Below are 26,805 nucleotides of genomic sequence, written 5' to 3' on the forward strand. Positions count from 1 at the left end.
GAATGATAACAGAACAGTCCGATGTGGGCAGTCTTCGCTATAATACAGTGCATCAAGATGTGGGGGTAGCCAGGGGCAGCAAGCACCTCGCGCACTATTTTCACAGATTATGCTATGAGCCAGTGCTTAGTTTGTGCTTGTTGTTTCTGGTGCTGAGCACCGGCACTTATTTTTGAGGACCGGGGCTTATTCTTCTGCCTCAAGCATTTGCTGCGGACAAAAGACATATGGGAAAAACGGAGGAAGTATAAACGGAAAAGCGTCATAAAGGGAGAAAGTAGAAAGCTGCAAGAATGAGCTGAAGGGGCAGGCAGTGGCTTTATATGGATGGAAGAGGCCCGAGATGGCTTCAGGATTACGCCGCCTCAGTGTTCCGTGTTCACACATGTAATTGCAACAGCTGCGGAAGGCTTTGGGCACCGGCACCTTTTTAGTTACAAATTAAGCACTACTATGAGCGCTTGAGCAGACTGCTAAGTCGTTTCTTTGGCTTCGTGGCGCTCTCAGCAACCCCGAATCTGGACTTCTAGTAGAGTCCAGATGTTTTCGCAGACCAGAATTATGACGGCTTGTATTGGTTTAGTGGTAAATGACTTGTCTGACTGTGATGGCATCTTGGCGGTGTGAGTTTTGTGGGTGGACGGGAGAGTGGTCCTTTGGTCCTTCCTTGCAAAAGCTGGCGGAATGCACCGCACCTTGGCGTTGTTTGACAGTGTATATAAGTTGCGCGGTTGGTCAAAGGTTGGACTGTGCAAACATGTTGCATCGGCGGACTCAAGGCTGAGTGCACTGGCTGCATTCAGACCTGGCACTGATGGCGCCACTTTCACTTCGACCAGAAGGGCACAGATTGGTGAACTGTTCCTCTTCCCCGAACAAGGCTTGAAAACAGTCAACGGCAAGAAGACAGGTGGATCCCTTCCCCGAAAATGGGAATGACCCTCTCTGCCCCCCATCCCACCCCCAACAGCCTGCAGGTCGCACCGTGCCCTCCCTGTCACCCTCTCTCCTCCCCCACCCACCCACAGGTCCCACTGTGCCCTCCCTGTCACCCTCTCTGCTCCCCCCACGTGCAGGTCGCACTGTGCCCTCCCTGACACCCTCTCTTCTCCTCCACCCACCCACAGGTCTCACTGTGCCCTCCCTGTCACCCCGTCTGCTCTCCCTCCTCGTCTTTAGGTCCCTCCGTGCCCTTCCTGCCCCGTCTCTTCCTGCTCCTCGCGCGTCTCCCACTCACTGCCACCCTACGCCCGAGTCCTCCTTTGCCCGTCCGTGTTCCTTCCCCCGTCCCCTGCCGCCCCCTCCCCATTCCTATATCAGCCTCCCCCCTGCGCCTGTTCCCTCTGTGTTCACGTCGACAGCCTCTCAGGATTCAACACCCCGCGTTCACCCTCTGCCCGCCGGCGGGCCCGCTCTCCACCCACCGCTCCCCTCCCTGTCTGTCCTCAAGTGACCGCTCCTGTCTGTTTTTGCCCATACTTCTCTGATCCTCTCTTTCTGTCTCTACCCTTTTTTCTCCTCCTCTCTTCGTTCCCTTAATTTAGCCCTCTTTCGCAAGCTTCCTTTCTATCAACTGAAACCCTCCCCTCCTTCCACCATAATCTGGTCGACCGTACGCCCTCCTGTTTCTGCAGCCGCATCTTAGTGTCCTCTTCTGCCCGACCGCATTCTGGTCTCACACCCCCTTCACCTCTGCCAGTTTCTACGGTGTCCTCCTCACATCCCTGCGTCCATCCCAAGCTCCCCTGCTGAACAGAAAGCAAGCATTCGGCCCTGCCCTCTCTCTGCCCGTTTAATCCTTTCCTTCCTCCTCTGTCAGTTGACATCCTTTGCCTTCTCCTGCCCGTTCCTACCCTTCTTGCCCTCCTCCGTCTCATCCCATCCTAGCACACCCTCTCTCCGTCTGCCCGCTTCCACGCTGCTGCCCCCTCGCGCTCCAGATCCCCTGCAGCTCCTCGCTGCTTCTCTCCTCCTCTGCCCCATCCCTGCCTCACCCTCGCAGCAGCTGGTCGTATCTGAAGGCGACGCTGCTACCGGACGGACTCCTGCTCACTGCCTCTTCTCTCCTCCTCTGTGAGGTGGACTCGTCTAGTTCTCTCGTCCCTCCCCCGCGCCCCCATTACATCTGGCGCAGATGGTACAGTCTGGGAGCTGTGGCTCTGCGCTGAGAGGGGCGAAGAGCGGCTTCTGCCTCTGGAGCTGGAGGAGGACGAGGCGTGCGGCAGAGGCAACAGCATCAGGACCAGCATCTGTCTCTGAGAGCGGGCTCAGCATCCGGGGCATCCATCTGCAAGGGGCGGCAAACCTCCTGCTGGGTCGGCGCGGCACCTGGCAGCAAGGAGGCGACGCCAGTGTGTGAGGGCAGAGCAATATCCATCACCGGCAAGTGCCAACCTGCAGGGACAGTGTACCAGCCGGCAGGGTCGGACCACCAGTTTGTACTGCCAGACCACTTGCATGCAGGGAAGAAATACCCGCCTGCAGGAGCACAGCCGCCAGAAGACAACGGGCTTCCACGGGGCAGTACCAGGATGCGTGGATAGAAGACACACCTGCATGCACTGAGCAGCTTTCTGCATGGATTAAACTTCAGCGTGTAGGGACCGAGCATACGTCTGCAGGGACCGAGCATCAGCCTGCAGGGACCGAGCACCAGCCCGCAGTTACGTGATACCTTATCACACCAGCAGACTGCAATGAGACACTGCCGCTTTGGGATGCTAGAGTAACGGTCCGCAGGTACCAGCCACTAGGCTGCAGGGACCGAGGGCTAATCTGCAGGGCATGACATTCGCCTCCTGGGACAGTGGACCAACTTGCGTGGCCCAATCAGCAATCTGGGGGGACACAGTTCCAGTCTGCCTGTGAGAGGAAGTCCCATCCCTCAGAAGGGGAGAGAGCAGGCGGCAGGAACTCAGCATCGTCCTGCAGGGATTTAACAGACGCCTGCAGTGACGGAGAGACGGACTGCTCAGGCACACTCGCCTGCGGGCACAGATCACTGGTGGCATCCGGCTACTGGGCGCTCTGGCAGAGCGCACACCAGCTGGACGGGGTAGGCACTCCCACTGAGCTCTCGCCAGCATCACGTCCCCTCCTCGCCACATGCAGGATCCGCACATGTTTTATGCCGAGAGGGCGATGAGGATCGTTGTTTGCCCGTAAGCGTGGAGGAGAGCGGAGGCAAGAGGCGCCGACCTCGGACCATGGCAGTACCTGGGCACCTGGGTCGGGGTGCCTGGAAGCCGCGGCTGAGGGACTCGCTCTACTGAACAGGTAGGTGCATCGGTCTGCGTGGGTGCAGAGCGGCACGGCACGCTGTGGGGCTCCTATAGGGGTGCAGTGATGCTCCTATGTAGGGGTGAAGGCACGCATGGCGGGACGTGTCCCTATCCGGGTGTCATGAGGTGACACAGTGGGGTGAGATGTAACAGGTGAGGAGCACGTTGTGCTGATGGACTCGGGTGACGAATGGGACACGTTCAAAGCGGCAATTCTGCTGGTGTGGTGCATGTATGGCCAAGTAGGCGCGGGTTTGGAACACGGTACATAGATGTGACTCCGAAGGCGCACGTGGCACACGGGTGATTCTTTTTTTGTTGTATATTTTGATTGTATAACAAAGGATGATCCTGAGCGCGGCGAAGGCCAGGAGGGACGTTCTTGACACTGGTTGACTTCTCGTGGGAGCACGTGCGGGTGTGAATCTGGAAGACTGAGTTGGTGGGTGTGAAACCTCTCAGCTGTGTGAGAGCGGAGTACACTGTGCGCAAGTGAGGTGGTGAGAGGACGACTAGCGACGGGTGTGATTTTTAGGAGATCCGGTGTACAAGTGAGATTATATACTCAGGTGAGACCGAAATCCTGGGAAACTGAGAAAGGTGTGCTCCTAAGGACACGTAGTGATTATATTTCAACAATAGCAGCATTCGCAATGGTTTTCATTTATTTCACTTCACACTGACTAGTATTAGAAATGAGGCATAAAAATGCTGCGCACTGGAGGGGTTGCGATGTGTAATCAGGTGTGTAATGCCGAGCAGACAGTCTAGTAAACCTGCGTGTGGCCACCGTGCAGAGCGGTGGCTCGGGCTGTACACCTGTGATTCTGTGAGGGTGCGATGTGTGAGTAGGGGTGTAATGCCGATCAGACAGTCTGGTATACCTGCGTGTGGCCACTGTGCACGGCGGCTAGAACTGTACACGTTCGATTCTGAGGGGGTGCGATGTGTAATCAGGGGTTTAATGCCGAGCAGACATACCTATATACCAAGGTTGCAGGCGTGTGGCCACCGTGCAGAGCGGTGGTTCGGGCTGTACACCTGTGATTCTGAAGGGGTGCGATGTGTAAGCACGTGTGTGTAAGGCCGAGCAGACAGTCTGTGGTGGACTGGTATACCCGCGTGTGGCGCCGTGCACGGCTGTGGTTCTAAGAGGGCAGACTGTACACTCGTGTGATCCCGAGAGGTTGCAATGTGTAAGGTCAATCAGACAGTCTGTGGTGGAGTAGTATACCTGCGTGTGGCCACCGTGCACGGCTGTGGTCCTGAGAGGACAGATTGTGCACTCTTGTGATTCCGAGGGGTTGCGATGTGCATGAAGGGTGTAAGGTCGAGCAGACAGTCTGTGGTGGAGTAGTATACCTGCGTGTGGCCACCGTGCACGGCTGTGGTCCTGAGAGGACAGATTGTGCACTCCTGTGATTCCGAGGGGTTGCGTTGTGCGTGAGGGGTGTAAGTCCGAGCAGTCAGTCAGTGGTGGACCAGTGTGGCTACCTATGGCCACCGTGCACGAGATTCCGAGGGGGTGCGATATGAAAGCTGAGCTGTCAGGCTGTGGGGGACGGGTGTAGCTGCGTGTGGCTAACGTACACATCCGTGGTTCTAAGAGGACGGCTTGTACAATCCTGTGCGTATAATCAGTGATAGGAGAGCGCGCGAGTGAAGGTGTGAAGCCGTGTACGGGTGTAATGAACAAGGGACACTTTTTTGCACGGCTTTGTTGTGAATGGGAAAGGGAACACAACGGGTTATTCTGAAAGAGTCCGGGAAGTATGGGATATGAAATGCGCAATGTGAGTCTCTGAAGAGACCCGCTGCTCTCTGATGGTATGAGTAGGATGTGAGGGGGCGGGCACCGGCTGGCCACTGGTGCGAAGCTCGACTTTGATTGCCAAGTCGCGGGCACCTACTGTTTTGCAAGGTGGGACTGTGCTCACAACCTGAAGTGTCCTAGAGGGAATCTGGTGCCGCTGATGGGGTACGAGGCGAGTGTGTGGAGTGATGGTGCACGTGGAGCAGATGAGATCTCGAGAGGACGGCGGACGAGGAGGGGAAGTGCGACCCTCGCTAAGACGAAGTGCACGAGCCTGTCAGGTGTGGGGGCACAAGCCGTTCGACAGCGGTGCTAGGGGCCAGAGTTCGGATTTCATTTTGTGAACAGCTAACACGTTGGTCATGGCACACTGTGGCCCTGTATGTTAGCGGTATTTAATAAAGTTTGAACAGCTCACTCCATCAGGAGTATCCCGGAGCTAAATCCCGAAACAGAGAAGGCGAGCAAATGTCACGGGTAAAAGAAAGGCTGACCAGCTAAAATAACAAGGTTGTTAGTAACTTAAAAAAAAAAAAATCTAAGCTGTGCCAAGCACGAATATGTAGAGGCGACCTATTCCAGTGCTAAGGTGCAAGGTAAGGAAAAGACTGACCTCCGTTTTGAGCAGTCCAAATGCGGCAGGTAGAGGCCAGTGCAATGTCAGAAGATCTGCGATTCCTAGCTGGCTGGTGAAACCTGGTTCTTGTACGTGTGTAAACTAAACCCTCACTGTTCAAGCCTCTGTGAGCGTGGCAAAGAAGCTTAAGCATACAACGCATCCTCACTAGGAAGGGATTTTGTAACCGGTCCTGCCGAGGTGCCAGATGGAACATGGGAAACCATTTGAGCCCCTGTATTCTGGACCACTTGCAGGTGCAACATAAGGAACTCATTTGCAGCAAACAGAGTATTTCCATAGACAAGGTGATGGATTTTGAGTTAAAATGATGGTCTATCTACAATTCAGAGGGAGACAGGAGAAGACCTGCTTGAACAAAGAAAAGATTCCAAAACAAGTATCTTAGAATACAGTAACTTGGCTTGCTCCTTTAAGCTTGTCATTCATCAGAATACCAAGAACCTTTACTACTTTATTTGGGCAAGGAGGAGTATCTAATTCCTTACACAACCAATTATCCAACCAGATCTGAGGTGCTTTGCTGAATATTGGAATTTTAGATTTCCTTCCATTGAGTTGAAGACAGCTCTGCTTCATCCAAGATGCCACATCACATGAGTAGTAATATAACCTGGCTCTTGTTCTTTCCAGGTTCAATACCACCAATTGGGTGTCATCAGCATATGACAGAATCTCCAGATTGAAAGAGCGGACAATCTTTGCCAATGGGGCCACATGCGTATTAAATAGGATGAGACTCTGTTACTGAAGATGGTGCATTCTGCTCCTCTGTAATAGGTCAGATGACATCACATGTTTCTGTGTGATATTTAAGATGATACAAGCCACTGCAGTGGAATTCTGAGGACGGAACAGTGCAACAGCCCCGTTTTCAAGATGGCGCCTGGTATTTCAGTGTGACAATGCAGATGGGCCACCATGTTTTTTTGTGATAATGAAGTTAGCATACCATGCTCCACTGCGATACAGATGATGGTCCACGCAATAATGAAGGTGGCATGTGGTGCTCTTGTATGATAAATAGGATGTCCTATTGTGCACCTGTGTGATAATGAATGAAGCACATTGTACTCCTGTATTATAACTATGATGGCTTCACGTGATAATGAAGATGGTACATGGTGTATCTGTATGATACATTTGATAGTCCATCGTAGACCTGAATAATAATGAAGATGGCAGATGTTGCTCCTGTATAATACCTAAGATTGTCAAGTGTGCTCCCATGTGATAATAAAATGTCATGCTGTGTAGGTGTGATATTGAAAATGGTATATCATGCTCCACTGTGATACAGAAGAAGGCATACTGTTCTCAAGACTGGCCCTGAAGATGGCACATTGTGTTCCTCTGTGATGCTGAAGATGCCACATGGTGCCCCAGAACGACATTGAAGATGGCACATTGTGCCCATGTGGGAAACTGAAGATGGCACGCAGTGCTGCAGTGTGATACTGAAGTCGTCTCACTGCTCCTGTCTCAAAATGAATATAGGAGATCTGCCAGATGTGATGCTGTAACTCACACTAAGCTCTAGAATGATACAGAAGGTGGCACAGTGTGCTCATGTGTCATACTATTCATGGTTCACCGTTCTGTGGTGTGATACTAATGATGGCATACTATGCTCATGAGCGATCCTCAAATGGTCCACAATGCTCATGTGTATTACCCATAACACATTGTGTTTATGTGTGATACTGATTTTGCCTCTTATATGGTACCGAATATCACACACTGTGCTCATGTATGATAACAATCATAGCACATTCATTTCTGTGGCGATGTGGAATATGGTTCACTTTACTCACTTATGTTAGTGAATATGTCACACTGTGCTCTTGTGTGAAACTGAACATAATATGTGTTCTGCTGTGGCATCGAACATTTACAAAGTCATCATGACTAGCACCCTTGCTCATCTTGCAGACAAGCTTACAGTCTCCAGTGGTTATTGGCATACTAGCACCCAGGACACCATCAAACTACAGAGCAAGAGGAGGAAAAAAATAAAAGGCAGAGGGAGTTTTCCATCTATGCACCCAGGATCTGGAACAATATCCCCACATCAATCAAAACTGCCCCAATGCTGTTCCAGTTTAGTAAAGAGTTGAAGACGCATCTCTTTAAAGAAGTGTATTAACTGTTCATAAACAAGCTACCTTGCCTATGACTCATCATCTTTATGCTTGTCTTTGGTCCTGTACAGTGCTGCCTTTTGGCTAGGTCTGTGCCATAGAAATACTACATACATTCATACACTAATACATCGAATATGCCACAATGTGCTCTTGTTTGACACTGAACATACCACACTGTGCTTTTGTGTTCTATTCTGGCGTGATTTCGAAGGTGAATCACTGCTGTAGTCTGATACTGTATAAGAAAAACTGCTCTGGGTGATACTAGATGTGGGGCACGTGTGTATGATAGTGGATATGGGATGCAGTGCTCTAGCATTATTCAAAATATACCACACTGGGTTGTCGATACTGACTATGGCACAGTGTTATCATGAGATACTGAAGATGACACACACAGCACTGATGAGATACACACCGTGACACAATGTGGTAGGGTCTGACACTTGAGATGTCACACTGCACTCAGCTGGGTGTTGTACTGAAGATGAAATATTGTGCGTTAGTGTAATAGAGAAGATCAAAAACTCTGCTCATGTCTGATACTGAAGAGTGCAAGGTGCACTGATTTGACACTAAAATGACGTACAGTGTAAATCTGAAGATGGCACTCTGTTTTTGAGTGTGATATTGATGATGTCACGCAGGGCGTGGCCGTGTACTGATGGTGGGGTGCTGTGATTGTGTACTGATAAACGTGTACACTCTGCTCTGATCTAACACCAAAGGTTTTGATTCATGGTATTTGAGTGGGATACTAATGATTTCAAGTTGTATATGGTTGTGATTCAGTATAGTGTAGTGTACTTGTATGTAGTACTGAAGGTGGCATCCTTCTATTCAATGTTATAGGAATGTGTGTAATAAGCTTTCCTTTGATTATACAAAATTCCAGCAGAATGATGTGAAATTATGTGAAATGCAAACCTGCCATTTGGCATTTAATTCAGCGTGAAACGCATACTCCTGTTCACTTTGGGCGCGAGGATGCATTTTGCATCAAAAAATAGTTAAAACAACAAAACAAAAACAAAGCAAACAACAGACGGTGGTGCTTTGTTGTACATGTTGCTCCAGTACACTAGCGGTAAATTTGTACCATGAACGGTATGTACTAAGGTAGTGTAGCACAATAGTGTAAGGTCACATAACAAGAGTAATGTAAAATTAACGAAATTACACTAAGTACAGAACACACATTTCAACCAGGCCTAGTATGTTGCTGAGGATGCCACCTGCTCATGTGTGCTATCATAGGTGGTGCGTTGTGTTCCCATGAAATACTGAAGATGGTGGGGGTACTCGGTTATGGTACTGACGACAGCAATATGTATACAAGTGTTGATTTGGAAGATGGGATGCCAGCTGGCTTGCAATATTTCAGAGGGCACTGTGCTCATGCGGCCAACAAAGTGAGTGCCCAACAATCAGTTTTCATACTGGTAGGTCACCACGGCTATGATGTCATCTCATCAGGGACGCCTGCTGAGCGATGAGCCACGGGGAGTACTAACATGTCAGCAGTATCCTGAGCATGGCCAGGGTCAATGATAGTCTGAATATGGGACAAAGGTTACGTAAACGGCAGTACATTGTGATGCTCTAAATGGGCACGTGGGTACTTTGGTGGTGCTAAATAGGAGACACTGACCCACTGCATTTGGGGGGGCTTTTGAAGAAGGAGGGATTTCTTGAGGGCTAATGCTATAGATATGGGTACACTGTGTGTGGCGTGATTCTGAATAGGACGCAACATTGTGCTGTGGTGGATTCTACTTGGTGTTACACAAAGAAGGGGCTTTTGGGTAGGGCATTGGTGTAAACCTATACACCTAAGAGTAGCACAATATTGATGACGACGAGGGAGTAGTGGGGCAGTGTGATTATTGTATGCTAGTAACGAACGTAAGGGCACATTGCTTGTGGTAAGGATGAAGGGGAGGTGAGACACTGGACAAGGAGGGATGTTAAAGGGAGGAGTGGGGCACTGTGCTTAGTGTTATGCTAAGCATGGCCATTTGCACACTTTTCTTAGTGTATTGTTATGGATGGGCACTTGGACACAGTGCTTGGTGTTATGCTAAAAATGAGCACGGGGCACTATGCTCAGTCTCATATCAAGGGTGGATATTGCACATTATGGCTAGTCTGACACAAATGATGGGCACTGGGCCACGGTGGGAGGTGCTGTGCTGAGGATGGGCACTGGGTCACTATGCTCAGTCTTATACCAAGGGTGGATATTGCACATTATGGCTAGTCTGACACAAAGGATGAAGACTGGGCCACGGTGGGTGGTGCTGTGCTGAGGATGGGCACTGGGCCACTATGCTCAGTCTTATACCAAGGGTGGACATTGCCCATTATGGCTAGTCTGACACAAAGGATGGACACTGGGCCACGGTGGGTGGTGCTGTGCTGAGGATGGGCACTGGGCCACTGGGTGGTGCTGTGCTGAGGATGGGCACTGGGCCACTATGCTCAGTCTTATACCAAGGGTGGACATTGCACATTATGGCTAGTCTGACACAAAGGATGGGCACTGGGCCACGGTGGATGGTGCTGTGCTGAGGATGGGCACTGGGTCACTATGCTCGGTCTTATACCAAGGGTGGACATTGCACATTTTGGCTAGTCTGACACAAAGGATGGGCACTGGGCCACGGTGGGAGGTGCTGTGCTAACATTGGGCACTGGGGCACTATGCTTAGTTTCATACTAAGGATGGGCATTATGATTAATGTGACACTGATGATGGACAATGGCCCTGGCGCGTGGGGTTGTGCTGAGGATGGGCACTGGGGCACGATACTGGCTGTAATATTGTAGGGGTGGTAGGACAATGAACATGGTATGAAGCTAAAGTGGGGAATGGTGGGGCACTGTGTTTGGTTTTATTCTAACACTGGGCAGTGTGGTGGGGCTGAAGAGGGGGTTAAGGAGCTAGCTGTGATGCTGAAGCAAAACACCGGCTTTCTGAAGCATAGATTCATGTATGGTAATGTCTTTACCCGAGGACTGCACTCGTGTGTGTCAGTGAAATATTTTTGTCCAGGTCCAATGAATGTCGAAACTCATAATTACACATTTTTAACATAGTGCGGCAACCACACTTGCAGTGCAAGGGCGAAAACACAGCGCAGAGCCATCTCTACTCAGATCGGCATGGTGCTATTGTCACCCCTCCACTGGCCCACAAAAAGCCTGCCTTGCGTGATGCACATCCTCACACCACGGTGCAGTGGTAAAATGTTCTGTCCCTCACAGGACTTGTACTGGAAGCATACACTTTCAGTACAGATTCCTGTGTCTACACAAACTCACAAGAATCCCATGCGCATGTGGGTAAAGCAGTAGAAATGCAACGTGTAGCTTTATTGACAAATACACCCATTTCCCCCTTGTTAATGCCTGCTTCAAGGAGGTGTTTTTGATGCAAAACGTTCTGTTGGTATCTTTAGTAGATTGGGCTTTGTGTTAACACATATAGGTATTTGTGCTGATTCACCCTACTAACCCCCCTTTGACATTAAACAACACAAGACAGCACAAACTATTTGGCCTGAGAAGAGGGCACCTTTTGGAAAGTAAATACACTTGCTGAGATTTTGCATCACTTTGTATTGCTTTGCAGAAGATAAACTGTTAGTAAATCTGACTGTTCAGCAATGGCGTGGTGGTTGATTTGCGGATTTAACTGTGATGTGTGTTTTTTTCAGTTTGTTATTAGAATATGTTTTGACGTGCACACACGTACCATGCACAAATATAAAGGGATACACGGCGAGATTTCACTGATTTACGATTACAATCATGATTTTATCGTGTTTGAATGTAGAAAGAGACATTATCCAAGTAGAAGCCAGGGGTATGTTTGGGAGATGTTGTGGAAGGCTGGAGTCAGAAGACCCTTGTAGTTTAAAAAAATATTGGCCCCGTTCTGCTCTGACAGGTGAATGATTTCGAATTCGCCCCACTTCCTAAACTGGATGAGAGGTTGATTGGAGCACAACCCGGCAGCCCAACAGATGCACAGTGCGTCTCGCACAGGCGCCCTACGGTGCTTTGTCAGGAAGCTCCTCTAAGGAAATCTTGAAAACGTGGAATGGGAGGAAACGTCACCGTGCCTTCTGTGCAGGTACCGGGCATGGCTGCTCACGAAGAGAGCTCAGCTGCCACCTTCCAAAAGCTCGTGACGGCAACCAGAAGGAAAGGGGGTTCCAGATGCCCCAACACAATATCTGTACCACCACCCGGACTCATTCGAGGAGCTTCTTACTTACAATTGCCTGATTGATGTTATCGGTGAGGAACTAACTGAACGCGCGCAGTGAAGGTGCTTAGATGCTCTAGGCGCTGCAAGGGTGAGCTGCTGAGTCGCAGGAATCACCGTCTATGAAGGTAAAATTCTGCTGACTGGATGCACCGCTTCACAGCGGTACACTGGCCCCTTCCCGGCCTCGCTTTGTGACAAGTAGAGCTGGTTTGGTGAGCTGTGTGCAGGGAGGGGCAGTGGAAGCAATCACTGTAAACACGGCCTAACGGGTGCCCCCGGTGTCCCCTGGCGTTCGTGTGGCCACTCACGACCTCCCTGAGGGCTGCGGGGTTTATGTGAACACAGAACTCTCGACCCTACTTTTAGGATCGCAGCGCGGCCCTGTTGTGAATGGGGGTGACAGATGCTCAGAGAGAGGCGCTTTCCTTCAGCACCTGGTGGCTGAGGCGCCCAGGGCTCAGCATGGGCAGGACACTGGAAGCAGCAGCGTGAATCGCCGAACGGAGGCAGCAGGGTTGGCATCAGTGTAATGTACCAGTGCTAGGGGCGACAGCGCGCATTGAGGATACAGAGCGGCCTGGTAGATGGAGTTGAAAGACTGGCAGAGAGCAGCCGGCACCGACGGCGAACCTACCCGGGGCACAGCTGGTGGAAGCAGCGCTGCACAGTGCGCACCGATGCTGTGGGCGGTAAACGACCCAGGGGCACAGCAGCCAGGGCCTGTGGCTTCCCATGCAGAAAAGAATGGGTGGAAGCGGCACTGTACAGCGACCCTCAGATGTGAATGGGCATTAAACCAGCTGCTCAAACTTCAGAAAACACTCTCAGCATCTCTTTCCGTAGGCCACCAGGACCTAACGCACCTTGGAGAGAGGCAGGACTGGCGCGACTGCGCATGCGCTGCTCTGTAGCTGTTGTGCGGGGGCTGCGGGCACCGGTGCTCCTAAAGTAGCACGCACACGGTTCACGACCTGGTTCGAGAATGGCGCTACATCTCCACAAAGACTCCCGACACAACCCTCCCATCACCCCCTCCCCCAACACCATCACCACTCCACCTCCCCAGGCTGTGCCCACACTGAGCATTTCACCGGCAGTCTTCAGGTGTATTAAAACGTAGAGTGTGGTTCTTCCATCCCAGTCAGGGTTTATACCTCGTCCTAAACAAGTAGCTGAAGAACCCTGGTGTGATGATGTTCTGTATTTGAGGAGGTTATGTGATTTATATTTAAGATAAACACGCAGACGCTATCCCGGATGAAGGAACCCTGCGGAGCTCTAAAGGCCGCTTCTGGAACGCGCTCGGGGGGGTGGAGCGAGCCTTCAGACCTCTATCGCGTATGTGCGACTCTCTCTGCCTTTCAGTGCCCGTACCCAGCTCCGCATACATGGAATATGACCTATACCTCTTCTAGAATGATCGCTATTAATGTGCATTATGAAACCTCTATCAGTTAATACTACAGAGGTCTGTGTGTGTAATCAGAGAGCCAAAGAATGGAGTACCGGTTGGTGCAGTGGGGATAGTGAGTTGTGTATGCTTAATGCTACCAGGTCCCAATCTGTGACAGAAAGCACTGTAAATACCTAAATCATTATTTAAAACTTGAATATAAGGCTGCTACAAAATAAACACAAAGGTTTATATGCTTCCAAAATAAACATTTTAGTAATAGCCGGTACATAGTGCGTTTTTTATAACTGTCCTTTAAAACCACGCACTTCACAGTTCAGCTGGAAACTCCCTTGGAGTACGACTCAAAAATAAATCTGTCTAATCGAGAAAGCTTCAAGTGATGTCACTAATTAAAGTCAAAGCCTGAACACACTACACATTTGCAAAATAACCACTTGTGCATATTTACCTTTCTTTCCGGCAAGCAGTAACCCTGGCAAGAAGGCTTGTTTAGCTGCCTCCCTGCTTTACACTTCAGCTGAAGTATTTCAACTCTCGGAATTAACTCCCCTGTGACCATTGTCCTTGCATAAAAAGTGAGGGACAGTTTTTCCCTAATTAAAAAAGTAGAGGCACATCCTGCCCCTCCGATCCCGCTCTCTTTGACCACTGCACAAAACTACAGATAATCGGGCGTGAAGTTGGTGGTCATGGAAGTAACATATCAACAGACCATCAGTGTAATATGTACACAGTAGTACCAGATATAACAAATACTGCACCATCAGAGAGCCCCGCCCTGATCCATCAATGCGGACTGTACCATAATTGTCTAACCCGTCACTGCAGGGAGGCTCCCTAACCACGGTTAGGCACAGATGATGATGCGCTTATTTCCAATGGCCTAGGTAACTCTATAGCACTTACAGATCTTCAGGAGACAGGACGAGCACGAATGAATGTAGCATAAGGAGAACACATTCAGATGCTACTCCATTAGCACTTTTGAAAATTTCAATATTAATAAGCCCCTCCCACATGCTATTATTTTTCAAATCTTTCCCCATTTTGCTCCCTGTTAACCAAATAAACTCACCAGCTACTTCCACCTGCCATCACGCATAGTGCCAATTACCGATAACAGAATTACATATTTTCATCAGAACGTCAATTAAAATTGCCCATAAATCTCAACAGCATACTGTTTATTAAACATAAACGTTATGTCAAAAAAAGTTTTCCCTCCACATATGGGGATTGGGGACCCATGGAATACTGGACAGATTTATGCCTTAAGCCTTTTTATGTCGTCAGTTGGTAAATATTGGCTTTATGTACAGGGCAAGAGAACAGAATGTGCAGCACAGGTCTGTGTCTAAATATTGTACATGGTGCCTCAGAATAACACAGAACACTTACTGCCATGGGTATCACGCTAATATTACCAGATTTCCTCTAAGGTATTGCTTGACTATGGCTGTGTGGTGTTTATCAGTCTATCCATCTTCAGTTAACGACGGGTCCCACACACAACATCCCTGTGAACAACAACTGCTTTGCAGTACTCCCTTTGGCTTTGAGTAAAGAGAACAGCCTGACGCGCCATCTTTCTCTCACACGCCCTGTCACCGCTTGGCATTCAAGATATATATTGCCATATTGAAGTGGCTTATGGCATGTCTTCCTATGGGATCGAGTAAGAGAATTGAGTGTCATGTCATGCTTTGTGATACACCTTATATACACTGAAGTACAAGCAATGAAGCATTCCCCACATTCGCTGTGGAAGAAAAACACGCTTCATGTGCAATCAGAAACCTGCCAAAAAGAAAAAAGGGGGGCTAATCAAGTGGGAGATTTAATTGGTCCTGTGCATTATACTCCCATACGGCTAACAAAATAAAGGCGGATGCACAGTTCCACGGTAAGTGCGACTCCTCACTACCAATTTGGGGAGGAGTCAACTGGTCCCTGTAAGTGTTCAAAATTGGGAACAAGAGCCCTCACTCACCTTTCGGTGACATTCTTCATTATCTGGCTTTGCTCCTCGTCAGGCTGGCACTGCAATGCTATCTCAGGGAGCGCTGAGCTGGGGTAGGTGCTGCAGTGAACGCCGGTCCTCTTCCAAATTAATAGATTTATTGGACAACGCAAGTCTGTCGCCATCCCTATGGGGCCCATCCTTTTAATTCGAGGAGGGTTCCTGTTCTACATTATATTCCATCTAAATATCACATGGTATTAGTCCAATCTGACAGTGAGGATTAGGTATGTCTACTTTTTCTAGGTCCTGATGAATCGCACATAGATCTTTATGACTAGCACAACGAGAAACATGTTGACCAGTTCATGATAGGCAGTATAGGGACTACCAACACCGTCCTTTGTGAGTCAATCTCTAGACGGTAGTGCATATGACACACAGCTCCATATACGAGTAGGAGAATATAGTCATTAAACTCATTTTTCCCTCACCTTGGTTGTTTTTACCCTTGACAAGGGTCCACATTCATAATAAAGATCTGTCATTTGACTCCCCTAGTCAATTTTAACAGTTTAGTCTCACCAATCCCACATTATCACACTCATCACCAGCAAAGATTTCAAAAAGATCTCTGGCAAAGAGCCCCCTTGATTGCGCTCCCCGAGATAGCATTGCAGTGCCAGCCTGACGAGAAGCAAAGCCAGATAATGAAGCATGTCACCGAAAGGTGAGTGAGGGCTCTTGTTCCCAATTTTGAACACTTACAGGGACCAGTTGACTCCTCCCCAAATTGGTAGTGAGGAGTCGCACTTACCGGGGAAATGTGCATCCGCCTTTATTTTGCGAACAGAAACCTGCCATCAGCAAAGGGATGCCTTTTCTACGAATGAGTCTGTAGACATTAAAAGAAACATGAAGGTAGGTCCAAAGACCAAGGATTGGGAAATATTTGGACCCAAATCTCAAAGGAGAACCACGTTAGCATCTTTTCAGGAAAAACTGAACGGTTCCAGTATGCACTGATCTACACTCCATGGACCGCAAATTAAGAAATTGGGACTGGGATCCGCCTCTCACTGATTGGACTCTGATGCCCCCTTTCTATGTTTTATCTTTCTGTATTCTAAGTAGCGCTTTGAATAAACCAGTGGAAGGCGTGTAGTGCTTTATAAAAATTATAAATGAATACATGAATATGATCTATAAGCAATACCATGTAGTAAAGCACATGGCAATTCTTGATTGAAATATTGCAAAGAAAATAAAAAATAAACGCACAATATTTAAAACGATCCTATTTGAATTTCCCAAAAAATGAACAAACCCATCGACTATGACTAAAGTTCTGTGCCCAAGTTAAGGCATTTGTGAAAATGAACCATGGATGACATAGGCGTACCCATTACACTGACGCGCTCAAGCAGCATCACTTTGGAGCATCTTGTATGAAACCGCATTACAGTTTGTTGAAAGGATGCATTAGGCTCCCTGTGAGAAACTTATTTCAGTTGGGCACACATCATTTGGTAACTTAGAGCCCTTATAGCATGCTGACTTTAATGATTGCCATTATATATACTGAATATTTAAATTCTCATTTTCTGTAGAGTTGTTAGTTGATAAGTTGTGAACACTTGGAGGAAATTGCCTTTTAATGTGGCTCCTGTTCAGCTTGCAAAATTCGGTGCTTGTTTATGACCCGTGAAGGCGAATATGAAGAGGATCTGTGTAGGCTGAGCCACAAATCACACTTTGCCTTCTAACCTATGCATTACAACATATTGTAAAGATACAAATTTAGTATTGAAGCAAAATCTCAGCATTGTCTTTTTCGTACAGAAGGAAACAATAAACTTCCACAGTCCTTTGTCTGGATGTTCATTTATTTACACTGTTCCTTTGTTGCATTTATTAAAAAAGGCAGATGTCATTCTGTTCCTCCTTATTAGGTGCACAGATTCTTCATATACTTTAAAGTTGAATTGAATCACACCTACGCACACATTCCCTGTAGCCTTTAGCTTTAGACATCTTTAGTATCTCTTTAATTTATTTGTGCGATCCTGTTTTTAAGGAAAGATTAAGGGGCTGATTCAAGCGCCCCTAGCGCCTCCTTGCGCCACATTAGCGTAATTTTTTTACGCTAATGTGGCACAACGATGCCAAAATCGCCACGCAAAATGTACAAAAATGCATACATTGCGCCACATTGTAACTCTTTGCGCAACATTATGCCTGCGCCAGGCATAATGTACGAAAAGGGGACGTCACGCCATTAAGGGGGCCGAAAAAATGGCGCAGAGAAATCCATGAGATTTTTTTGCGTCATTTTTTCTCTGCACTTTTAATGCTTGCTCAAAGCAGGCGTTAAAAGGAGGCACACCGTTGATTACAATGGGCCTCAATGGGCTTCGCAAGTTTGGCATCAATATTTTTTACATTAATCCTGAAAAGCTCGGAATTAGCAAAAACAATTTTGACGATAGTTCCCCTAACTAACACCATGGTGCGCTGTGTCTTAGATACGGTGCACACATGATGGCATTACGGGGCACTAAGGGGTGCAAGAAAAGGGGCGCTGCACCCGGTGCAGTGCCAGTTTTCTTAAACTAGGGCCTAAGGCCTTGCTTGCAGAAGATACACCACAATGGTAAATTACCACTCAAACAAGATTACCACTGCAATGGGTGGCATTGATTGAGGTATTTATATCAACTATCATTGCTGGTGCCCAACCACCTAGCATTAATTGTGTTTTGAGGAGCCAATGAAAGGAGTAGGACCCCTGAAGCAGAAGACGTCCCACTGCCAACACCCCAGTGGGCAGTGGCCGTGTCTTTTTACCCTTTTAAGGTCACAGCAGTAGTCATGGGTTGCACTGATATCTGTAGAGCAAAACTACATTACAGTTTTGTAGTCAGTTTTTCCTATTTACATCTATTACCCCTTACGCAACTTGGTATTTTATATTGATCCTGTCTTCTTCCTTTTGAGTGGTGTACTGCATCTTATGGCATTGCAAACACACCGAGAGGTAAGCAGACATAATGAAATATAGACAGTTAAGGCAAGCATTCAGTGGAGGCTCAGTGGCCCGACTGGCTAAGCGCCAGCAGCTGAAAAATAAAACAATATTTCATTATCGTTTTATTTTTCAGCTGCTGGCTCAGCCAGCAATAAAGGGAGGGGCAGGGCTGAGCCATGGGAAGAGGGAGGGGGAAGGAGTGGAGTGGAGTACACTAAGTACCCATGTTGGTTTGTCCAGCTGTCTCAGGCCAGCCAAACTGATATGCACTCTTAGGTTCCTCCAACCCAGCTGTGTTGCACAGCCGGGTTGGAGAAACTGCACAGACCCCAGTGCGCTGTCTGAGTGACAGACCAAGCTGTGCATACCAATCCTGATGCTGCTCTCAAGCTAGGCATAGAATGAGAGCAGTGCCAGGATTGCGTAGGGAGCCTATGCTGTTGTCCAAGGAACTGCTGGGACACCAGGAGAGCAGAGCAGTGAGTCGGCATGTGGTGGCGGCGTCAGAACAGTAAGGTTTTTTTAATTTTTTTAATTTGTGTTTCCTCCTTGACAGTAATAAATGGTATTTCTGCTTACAACACAGATAAATCACATTTGTGAATGCCTGTGTTTGAATGTATTGACATATCAAAACCAGAGCTGTCAGCTTTTGTCAATACTTGTTTGAACCTTCATTCGAGACAAAGAGGGCATTTTCTGAGCATAGATTTGTATCCTACACCCTCCCCATGCTCTCACAGTCACCCAAAGATATTCTCCAGCTATGGGAAGATTATGTGGGTGTAGGCATGCTGCAGTTATTTTTGCTGCCGTGTTTAAAGGAACAGCTTGCTACCTCTTCATCACAGAAGTAGATTGGTACTTGTTCGGGTAGTTTCGCGCCCCTTACAGATTACTTACTTTTGACGATGCCCAGTACTGCCTGGTCCCAGAAGTGTCCCACGTTTGCTAAAGTAAAATGCCACAGCTAAAGAAGTGTACACGAATTTTCTTGTCAGGCCTGCATCTTACTACACTGCAGTCCCCAAAGCTCCCTCAAACTCAATGACACATCAAGCTAAAAAAGAAAAGATGTTATTCTACGGGGCTCTAGCTTAGTAGGAAAAGCAACCCTTCTTGGGTAAAACGTATTAATATAGTACATCTGTATCAGGGCACCCAAGGCAGGCGCAGGAAGGCTTGGACCCTGCCTGATTCTCATGGTATCCTCTTAAGATACATGTCCTGACACTAATTCCACATGGAACACGTTGACGTTATCTGTAGTTATCCTAAAAATCTAACATGGTTTCAGCCTCTTTGATCCTCCATTGGACACCCATGATCTGCACAAAACACGCCTACTTTACCCCTTGTTTGACGTGCTCTAAGTACTCGCAAGTCCTGTAACGTGGCCTTGAAAAAGTGAATGAGTTACCATAAACGTAGGCATTTGTTTTTCTGAAATAATTTAGACCTAACCGGTCTCAGCGCTCCTTCAGTTGAGATTTCACTGCTGCTTGGTAGTTCTCTCAGATCCAGAATATTAACATTACACTTTCAACTGACAATTTGCACTGGCGACTGGGCAACTTTACACCTGCATTTGCAATGACTGACAGCTACAAAATAATATTTGCACTGATTACTTACAGCAAGAACGGTGCACGCCCACACTTAAATGGTCTGTTGGTCATGTCCGGTAAGCACAGATACTGGTGCAAAAGTGCCCGTTCACCAGTGTAAATTGATCCAGCTCCTATTGAATGCATGCAATTCCGTCCCAAATGTAATTATTTTTCAAATGTAGAATGGAATGCTTTAAGTGTTGTGCTAGTCTCCTTTTAAAAAAATCACTGCTCCTTTGTTTGTTGTCCGACAACCATCCCCCAACGTGCGTGATGTTTCTTCAAATGTTTATTTCGGGATTTTCCCTCAAAGGAAACAATATGGTAAAAAGGGGATTTTCATTTTTCACTATCAGCCTCACTTAGTTTACGTTGCTCTGTTGGTTATGCAGACACTTCAAACATTCACAAGCCCTCCTGTAGGAGGCTCTGTATGAGCGATTAAAATAGCTTGGGGACAGTCCCCTCGCCTTGCCGAGATTGTGTAACCCCTTTACATTTTCATAAGGCACTCGGTGCTCTTTCCAAAACTTGTTAATTGAGGGCTATTGATTTATAACTCGTGGTTCTATGAGGAAGAACAAGCACATGAAAAATGCTTTCCATTCCATGACCTTTGAAAGGCACAGATCAATAAAAAAAAAATATGTACAACACGTTTATATGGGGATTTGACAAATTTATGTAGTCCCTGGAAGCCTAAACCTCCTCTTTTGTTGCATTTCTCGCAAAAAGCAGCTACAGAGGCATAACGAAACTTGAGGGGACCCCCCTGAAAAGTACATGCAGGGCCCCCTTCCGAACTCTCTCCGGAACTCTCAGGCCATGTCCCTGTGCTGAGGAGGCCCCCTAGAGCTTGCCCCTCCCTCACCACAGGGTCTTGGGAGGCCTTCGTTAGACCCCTGAGCATCTGGCAAGCAGTTCATTATTGCCACTACATCAACTCTTTACTGTTCGTTGTTAAAGTAGAGCTGATGCACACTTTGAGTATTGTGCTGTAATTATAATAATTTTTGTGCTGTAATTATAACTATTTAGCGTATGTTTTAATCCCACAATTAGGCCCTGATTTCTTCAAAAGTGGTGCAGCGTGATGGTGCGCCCAAAATTGCAGCACAGCCCAGCGCCACTTTTGAAACGCAGGGATACGCTGTATTTAAAGGAATACAGTGAACCCCTGCGTTGCCCTCTGCAGTGGCGCTAAATTAAGCTGTCTGTGCCAATGCAAGAATCCTTGCAACATAGTGCAAGGGTGTTTGCATTGAGGAGATAGATTGTTTATGTGCATGAAGGTGTCCCTTCCTGCGCATAAACAATCTATCATGGGGATTTGGCACTTCTATGTGTGCTGCAAAATGCATAATATATAGAAGTAACAAAGCATCATTTTTGAATGATTGTTTATGTGCAGGAAGGGACACCATCCTGCACATAAACAATCACCCATGACATTTTGCTCTTTCTATGTTCGCTGCAGAATAACAGCATTCCCCTGGGGTGGCGTTAGATTTTGGCCCAGACACAGGTTTACAATTACTCATAAATCTGGGGCAGCGTCAAAAGCAATGCATGTTTCAGTGCAATGCCCACTGTAACACTCATTGCATGCCCCTCTGATGCAGAAAACTGCGTGGGAGGGGCCCATATTTACAAGGAGGTTTAACGCCACAAAAAGTGGTGTTACACCTCCTTGTAAATACGGAGCAGTGGTTAGCGCCACCGGAGCGTCACGAAAAGTGACACTCTGGTGGCGCGAGGGGCTCTCATATCTGCCTCTTAATTTATTAAAGAAATATCATTATTCACTGAGGGCTGGGAGGGTCAGGATAAGGGCGTTATACCCTGAAAAAATACCACTAAAAAAAACTGAGCATTCAATTGAGATGACAAATGGTTGGTGGTATTGGCTGTTACATTAGTATTCCATGTCACAGCCGGTGGTAATACCATCTAGAATTCCTTGTTACTTGAATGGGCAGTGGAAAGAACCCTGTGGGTGGAACGATTCCTCTGTCTTTCCCAGAGCATCTTTCCAACGTTTCTATCCAACATTTAAGGCAGTAGAATATGAAAATGGTTGGGTACTGTTTACGACTGTCTCAAAACTTAACTTTTATTTCAATCATACATTTTAAAGCAGGTTTAATTTGTGTCATATTAAAGTCAGTGGTAACTTACTTACTGCCAGTGGTGCCTGAACCACTAATGATAATCTGCAGAGTTCCAGCAATAAGATAGTAGAGCAGGTTGTAGCTGGCATGCAATTGTGTTACTTTGCAGAATGAGAGCTAACTCTACTGCCAGCAGTAGTTTACATTAACCATTAGAGGACCAAATTACTAGCAACCCTAAATGCCATAACTATAATGAAAGGTTTGCAATGAAAAGCACATTATACTCTTAAGGTCAACACAGGCCTTGCCTCTCTGAATAGCCACATTCACTTCCACCAACCTTCCAGACACCTCCATTCTACTGGGCTCACACTAACACACACCCCATGCATACAAAAAAGCAGAGCAGGCGGAAGCATCTTCTCATACCTGGCCACTAAACCCTGGAACAACCTATGAAAATGCATCAGAGCCTCCTCCTCTTTCTCACAAACAGTTGAAGACCTGGTTTTCCAATAAGCCCTCCAGGGCTGACCCTTAACACCTGCTACGGAGCACCTAGATACCCTCACAGGTGATAACATGCAATAAAAACACTGATAACATAACGTAACATGACACAACATGAGCTGACATAACAGAGGTCTCACTCATCAATTTCAAGATGACCCATCAGATGCTGTCAGGGAGCAAAGGCAGAGCTAGTGATTCCAGAAATAACACTTTGCAAGGAGACAAGGCAAGGTAGTACCACACTACTCAAGAGATAGACAAGAACAAACTACGGTAAAAGTAAAGGGGATGTTCTGGTATATGAACAAGAGGTCTCTTGGTAGCTTAGGGAAATCTCTTTGGACTGACAGCAGCAGAATGCTCTTAACAACGAATAGTGAATTAATAGAAGGGCCTGCTGTATAGAGACTGTACTTAGTTCAAGGTGGACCAAGACTGACAATAACACTGAGAGGGGTAAGACTCCAAAGGACCTAGGTGCAACAACAGAAGTCTTTCCCTTACCTGATCAAAAGCAAGCTAGAGGTCACACTTTAAATGGATATGGACAGCAACAGTCAGAGGATGAAATTTGGAATGGAACAGAAAACAAGAATGGAAAGAATAACCAGAATACAGAATAGACGAGACAGCAGGGAGACAGCGAGAAAGCCAAGACAAGGAGTTATGACAAGGGCTTCTGAAATCGAGAAAAGGAATCAAGAATGGCCATACCCAACAGGCACTGGAATAAGTAATGCATAGTTGGTACAGGGAACAGGAAATAGGAATCAGAACAAGGATCTAGGGGATGTACCCAACTGGCACTAGAACAAGTAACGCCCTGTTGGTACCAAAAAACTAGAACTAGGATACAGGACAAGCAATTCAAGAACGTATGCAACAGGCACTGGAGTTATGCTCTGCTTTTGCATGAGGTAAATAAATGAATTCACAACAAGGATAGAAAAGTAATTCAGAATAAGGAAACAACCTCCTTCTCAGTGAGTATATGGTCAGAAGCCCAACAGGGCAACCACAGGAAGGCGTCTGACTGCACTACTTGAAATAATTCTAACTATAAAAGCTACATTTCTATGGTGTTGTGCATGTAAAATCTGAACCTAACTATAACGTTTATATAACCTTTGTTTTTTAGTGAATTTATAAGTTTTTTAAAAAGTTCTTTCCTAACTATAATATCCTTGTAACCTTTGTTTTTCTTCAGTGAATTTCTAGGGTTTTTTAACGTTAAGTAAGATGTTTGTTGCAAAGCCGGGTTGGGGGGTGGTTGCAGGGCTTAAATACCTAATTTCCTTATTTGCTGCAGTATCCTCAGTAGAAAATCCTTTCAGTTTTCCACTTCGATTCTATCAAGATGGCATTCAGATGTGGCACACTTTTGGCCTAAATTCAGAATCGCAGCACTCTAGTTGCTCATTAGAGCAGTGTAAGGTGCTGATCCAAATGCAGTTAACTTGCAGTCTGCTGCTGATGTTGAAAGTGCATGTTTCAGTTAACATGTCAGAATGTTTTACCGAAATAGAAGAGCAAGATATTTGCGAACTTACTTTAAATATGCTATTTTATTATTTCTACAGCACAAGCCATAAAATCTACGACAAAACAAACCCCCTAATTTTGTTTCTTTCTAAATTAAATGTTTTTAGTTTTACTGGTTTGATTCAATCAAGATGGCTTAAGATGTGCCACACTTTATGTCATGAGTAAGGCTGTTAGCACTCTAGTTGTTCCTCAGAACACTCTGGGAGATTGCAGTAGAACATAAGGGAATCATTTGACAGACTGCTCCTGTTGGAAGTACAACAGGAAGCTATTTTAGAACTCACTTAAAACATGTCCTAATGTTTCTTTCCACAGCACATAATTTCTATGACAAAATGAGCCTCTTGTCATGGACATCAATTCACCAAAATTCCTTGGGGAGCAGATATCACACGCCATTTGACTCTCACAAACATACACACACACGCCATTTGACTCTCACACACATACACACACACACACGCACACACACACACACACTCTTTCACATAAACAGACTCTCACCCACAGGCATGCATACAGCATATATTTCAAAGTGTTTTTACTTACCTCAGCTGCCAGACAGGGATATATTGCAGCCAATTGTACCCCATTTTTATTACACCAATAGTAAATAATATTATTCACTATTTGTTAGAAATGGGGTCTTTGGTTGACAGTCAGGTTACCCCCTGTTCAAGCAAGGACCCTCACTCTTGTTAGGATAAAAGAGAATCACCCTCAGCTAACCCCTGCTTACCCCCTTGGTAGCTTGGCAGAGCAGTAGGCTTAACCTCAGAGTGCTGGGCGTAAAGTATTTGTACCAACACACACAGCAACTTAATGAAAACACTACAAAATGACACAACACCAGTTTAGAAAAATAGGAAATATTTATCTAGACAAAACAAGACCAAAACGACAAAAATCCAACATACACAAGTCAAGTTATGATTTTTTTAAGGTTTAAAATAAAAAGAGTCTTTAGGTAGTTGTAACACCACACTAGCGCTGCTAGCGTGAAAAATGTACCTGGTTTGCGTCAAAAATAACCCCGCACGGGCGGTGTGCGTCGAAAGTAACCCTGCACGGCTGTGTGCGTCGAAAACAACTCGGCACGGCGGTGCGCGTTGAAAAAGCCAGCCACACGACGATCCGAAAGTCCCGCGGCGCAGGGTGCGATCTCTCAGCCTCCGTCAGCGATGCTGCGCGTCGTTTCTCCTGCTCCGGGCGTCGGTTTTTCGGTCGCGTTTCCTGCGGTGTCGTTTCTCAGCTGTGGAACCGGCGTCGCGTCGTTTTCTCAGCCGCGATCGGATTCGCGTCGATCTTTTCTCCGCACGGCGCTCGGTGCGTGTATTTTTGTCCTTAGGCTGCCAGCCTCTCCTTTCAGGGTCCCAGGAACTGGAAGGGCACCACAGAGCAGAGTAGGGGTCTCTCCAGAGACTCCAGGTGCTGGCAGGAAGAAGTCTTTGCTATCCCTGAGACTTCAACAACAGGAGGCAAGCTCTACATCAAGCCCTTGGAGATTTCTTCTTCAAGATGGAAGGCACACAAAGTCCAGTCTTTGCCCTCTTACTCAGGCAGAAGCAGCACTGCAGGAAAGCTCCACAAAGCACAGTCACAGGCAGGGCAGCACTTGTTCCTCAGCGATCAGCTCTTCTCCAGGCAGAGGTTCCTCTTGATTCCAGAAGTGTTTCTAAAGTTTGTAAGTTTGGGTGCCCTTCTTATACCCATTTTAGTCTTTGAAGTCACCTTCCTTCAAAGGGGACTCACACCTTCTTGTGAAATCCTGCCTTGCCCAGGCAAGGCCTCAGACACACACCAGGGGGCTGGAGACAGCATTGTCAGAGGCAGGCACAGTCCTATCAGATGAGAGTGACCACTCCACCCCTCCCTCCTAGCAGAGATGGCTAATCAGGAAATGCAGATCACACCCCAGCTCCCTTTGTGTCACTGTCTGGTGTGAGGTGAAAAACAACCCAACTGTCAAACTGACCCAGACATGGAATCCACAAACAAGGCAGAGTCACAGAATGGTTTAAGCAAGAAAATGCTCACTTTCTAAAAGTGGCATTTTCAAACGCACAATCTCAAAATCAACTTTACTAAAAGATGTATTTTTAAATTGTGAGTTCAGGGATCCCAAACTCCACCTGTCCATCTACTCTCTAGGGGAATCTACACTTTAATCATATTTAAAGGTAGCCCCCATATTATCCTATGAGAGAGAGTCAGACCTTGCAACAGTGAAAACGAAATTGGCAGTATTTCACTGTCAGGACATATAAACCACATTACTATATGTCCTACCTTATCCATACACTGCACCCTGCCCTTGGGGCTACCTAGGGCCTACCTTAGGGGTGCCTTACATGTAAGGAAAGGGAAGGTTTAGGCCTGGCAAGTGGGTACACTTGCCAAGTCGAATTTACAGTGTAAAAATACACATACAGACACTGCAAGGGCAGGTCTGAGACATGATTACAGA

General features: G+C 47.0%; 1 protein-coding gene across 2 annotated transcripts in view; it reads left to right on the forward strand.

The window, feature by feature from the left end:
• The first annotated feature begins 2,128 nt into the window (after positions 1 to 2,128).
• TENM1 (teneurin transmembrane protein 1) overlaps positions 2,129 to 26,805 on the forward strand; it is a 1,758,425-nt gene continuing 1,733,748 nt past the window's right edge. The window contains exon 1 of one of the 2 annotated variants that reach the window (XM_069211839.1): positions 2,129 to 3,276. The gene's annotated coding sequence lies outside the window, so the exon portion shown is untranslated. The remainder of the gene's footprint in view (positions 3,277 to 26,805) is intronic. The other variant, XM_069211847.1, reaches the window with a different exon arrangement.

This window comes from Pleurodeles waltl, chromosome 2_1 (assembly GCF_031143425.1).
Source record: "Pleurodeles waltl isolate 20211129_DDA chromosome 2_1, aPleWal1.hap1.20221129, whole genome shotgun sequence".
Lineage (NCBI taxonomy): Eukaryota > Metazoa > Chordata > Amphibia > Caudata > Salamandridae > Pleurodeles > Pleurodeles waltl.